Source organism: Nyctereutes procyonoides, unplaced genomic scaffold, assembly GCF_905146905.1.
Source record: "Nyctereutes procyonoides isolate TBG_1078 unplaced genomic scaffold, NYPRO_anot_genome, whole genome shotgun sequence".
NCBI lineage: Eukaryota > Metazoa > Chordata > Mammalia > Carnivora > Canidae > Nyctereutes > Nyctereutes procyonoides.
In genome coordinates, this window is record NW_026575031.1 from 12,431,483 (window position 1) to 12,435,691 (window position 4,209).

Below are 4,209 nucleotides of genomic sequence, written 5' to 3' on the forward strand. Positions count from 1 at the left end.
AATGCATTCACTATGGAGAGGCTGGGGAAGGGAGGCATTACAAAGGAAAAACAAAAACATGTTGAAATTGTTAATAGAGGAGTGTCAGGCATCATCCATCATTCTGTACTTGTATTTGTAAAAGGGAGCTCATAAATATCCAAAAGTTTTCATTTATTTTTGGTAAGGATTAAAAATAAGAAGACTAAAAATAATATGACTATCTGATTCTAAAATGAAAAGAAGGCATCATCAGCTTAGAAGAACCCAGTATAAAGGAAGAAATACATATCTCTTTGTATCAAGAAAAAAAAAAAAACCCTGTAATTTAGCTCACAAATGTCATGACCAAAGACATTGAAAACTATGGTATGAACTAAGGATCTGTATAATCAGGGACTCATGGGAAAGAAAATATAGGGAAAGAGAGTAAGCCATGTTTCTGAGGAGCACCTTACCATGTATTAGTTGGGAAATGTTATAAAATAATGCAATCAAAAGACCCAAGGGACAAGGGCTTAAGAATTACAGAAGCTTACTATTCTTTCACAAAATAGTTAAAAATAAGCCCATAACCACTAAGAAAACTCTGTCATGCTCAAGATATATCTTCATTTTTGGATGCTTGGCATCTGCATCTGCATCAGATGTGTATGTGCCAGTCAATGGCAAAGAGGAGAGGGTCAAGGAGAAAGCAGACTTAGTCATCTATAATTAAGATCCAAAAGTGGGACATAAACCACTGCTGCTTAGAACTTGGTCATCTAGCCACAAGGGTTCCTAATTGGCCATGTACTCAGCTAAGACTCTGGAAGGAGAGTATGAATATCGGTGGACAACTACAAATATCTGCCATACTCAGCCAGAAGGAAAGAAAGTAGGTGGCTTAGCCAGAGGAAACATCATTGTCCAAAGTTTGAATTGAGGATTTCCTTCTGTCTCCTCAAACTCTCTCCTCTTTGTCTGGATACTTTTTTGTCCTATCTCTGGAGGACTGTAAAGTAGAGAAAAGAAATAAATAGTTGTTCAGCATGCACCTTAAATGTTAAGGTGTTTTGGTGCCAAAATCCCATCATTCATCATTCCACCTTTTTCAGGTTGATAATGTTCAAAAAACCAAAACAAAAAAAATAAGTAAATGAAAAATAAAGGGGCAACATTATTTATTGTCAGACAAAATATTATACAAACAAACGTAGGGCTTTTCTAGATTTGTTTTCTTTAGGAAATATTATCCTGAAAGCCAAAGTATATTATCCTACATCTTTCCATTTTTTGGAATCTATGGAGTCAACTCTGAATCTCTTTATCCTATAAGTCATATGAACAAGAATGAAAAGTATGCTTCACACACACCCCTCCTCCCCCAATCTGAGATGGAACTGAAAGTGAGAAGAGGCTGGTGGACCCTGTCCAACGTGTGCCTACCTCATAACTTCCAGACACAGAAAAGAGAATGCTGCATTTGGCTGAAAGAATTGAAACCAGGGACCACTAATGGTTGGGTGCATCTTACATTACATTCACTATTTAGCTCTGACCAATGACTTCAGCTTCTTCTCCTTTTGGGGAGGTAGTTAGCAATTGGTAGAGACAGAAAGGATGGTAAAGGCAGAATTTCTTTCCTTTTCAGATTGAAGTATGAAAAAAAGAATAAGAAAATAACACACTAGCCACTGCAGAAGAAAGTACAACAAAACAAGCCATACAGCCACTGATTGGTCCCTTCTACTAAAGTGGTAATTCAAAAACCAAAAAACTTCAGGAGGACATAAAATAAGCCCAGGTATGATTTCTATATGTTGGAAGAATCTAAAGGAAACAAGATGCAAATACACGTCCATACCTCTTCTGTTCTTGGACACAGGAGAAAACATGCTACATAAAACCTGGATAGTAAGCATTTTTGATCTGAGTGAGTTGGGATGAAGAATTCCCTGCTCTCAGTTATGAGTGGTCATGCTCCTCCATTCAAGAAAGGCCGTTGTTCCAGATAAGCATATATGATTTGACCTGCTTGTGTGTACTACACCTTAAAGATTGTTTCTAGGGACCCTAACAGGAGCCTTAGTCTTTTCTTATTTATATATCACTATTCAGATGGCTGCTTGCTGAAATTGAAAGGAAGTTAAACTGAATCTTTCAACTTGTGGTCCTTGATTAGTCTATGGACCCAAATCCTAAATTTAGTGTGTGTGATTAAAGTCTCATTTTCCCACTATTAAAATGAAAATACTAACATATTGAAATCATTGGATCATTATGAAGATGAACCAGCATTATGAACACCAGGCATTTAACACAATACCTGATGTGATGCAATAATGTAATACATTATTAAAATTAAAAATGTTGTTATGGATTTCATTTGCCATACAATATGGTAAGTTCTGAGGATGAAAGAACAATTAGCATATTTTTTTGTTTCAACAGGTATACAACCTAATAGAGAGAGATATGGTATTTTGAAGAGATGGGGGGTTGGGAGTCCTCATCTGATTAAGGGGCCCTGAACCAAGAAGCAGTAGAGTTTGAAAAGCCAGTAGCTTGAGGTACACTCACCAGCCAAAGGGGGGCTGGTAGGGTGCCAGGGATAGAGTGGAATCCTGATCTTTGTTGTCTTCTTGACCATTTTCTGTTTTGACAACAAACAGATCTCCGCAGGTCAGAAATAGAAAGGTCATTGATATTTCAGAATTTCAAGAATCTGATGATGCTGATGAAGATTATGGAAGAGATGCAGGCCCTCTAGCTAAGAAAATTCACGCATTTTCCCAGGAAGCAAAAATAAGAGGCAATTTGGAAAGAATTCACAGGAAGATAGTGAGGACTCTAAAGAAAAAGATGTGGAGACCAAGAAGGGTGATTCTCACTCAGCAGAGGACAGTGAAGATAAAAAGATCATCAAAATATGTGTCAGCAATGGCAAGCAGCCTCTAAAGCAGCTTCCAATCAGAGAGAGAGAGATGCTCATGAAAGATGAGGGCAGTGAAGAACAAGAGGAAGTTGAAGCACCACTCCAAGAGAAAGATTCCAGCAGTGATGAAGATTTCCTAATGGAAGACTATGATGATAGTGACTATGGTAGTTCAAAAAAAAAAAAAAAAAAAAAAAAAGAAAGAAAGAAAGAAAGAAAAAAGAAAAGAAAAAAAAAAGATCCCTAAGAAGTCCAATCCTGAGATAAAAGAAAATGCCCAAACCTAAGCCAAAGGCTACAGTGAGGCCAAACCCTGTGAGAGGCAAAGGGAAGGTAGGTCACTCCACAGCTTTAAAGGTATCAAAGGAAAAGGCTCCTTCTCCCAAAGAAAAGGAGAAACCAGATAGCCCTCCAGAAAAGAAGCCCTCTGCAAGCCATCCACCTGAAAAATCTGGGGATAAAGGGTCTGAAGATGAAGCTCAGTCTGTGGAGGATTAAAAAGTAATGATGGGGAGATATTTTATTCAAAAAAAGAGAAAAAAAAGAAAAAAGGAAAAAGAAAATCTACTTCAGATAGAACATAGTTTGGCTATGGCTTGATTCATGGACTTTCAGTGCTTTTATTCTTTTCTTGAAAATCTCTCTTTTTAAAGAAAATGCTTAAATTTAATTTACTTGTCTATTGGTCCTCTCTTTGCCATCATCCCTCTTTCTGACCCCTTCCCAATAAAGCCATGTGAAAGTAATCACTGGATTGACTGCTTCATCTTTTGATTTTTTAATAGAGCATATGACAATTGCAAAGCAGTAAGATTTGAGAACACTATGGAAATTTCTTTTTTTTTTTCTAAACAGTAGCAAGTTGAACCGCAATCAAAAAACATAGAAGGGTTTTAGTTAAAAATGATTGCTTCTTTCTTTACCTTGGGTTAAAAAAAATCAGTTGTCATCTAATACAAGTTTATATGTCTATTATACATAAATATAGGTATCTAAAAAAATCATGATGTTAAACCCCAATTGATGTGGCACATAGGAGATAAAGATGATTCCTAAATTATTACTGAAAGTATTCATATTTTTTACCTTGGGGTCAAGGAAGGGAATGGTGTTACCTGACCTTGTTTGGAGGGGTGTGTGTGTGTGTGTGTGTGTATGTGTTTTAAATTTCATGACTCGTTATCTCAAAGAGACCAGGAGCCAGTGATCCTTTTATCTTGCTACAGTCTTTCAGGAACTTAAAAAAAAAAAAAAAAAAAAAAAAAAAGGTCAGGGGCCTCTAAAACTTAAAACTTAAATCATTCTTTCCTATT

At 36.5% G+C, this 4,209-nt stretch overlaps 1 pseudogene; it reads left to right on the plus strand.

The window, feature by feature from the left end:
• The first annotated feature begins 769 nt into the window (after positions 1-769).
• On the plus strand, positions 770-3,394 carry LOC129504129 (nuclear ubiquitous casein and cyclin-dependent kinase substrate 1-like; annotated as a pseudogene).
• The last annotated feature ends 815 nt before the right edge of the window (positions 3,395-4,209 follow it).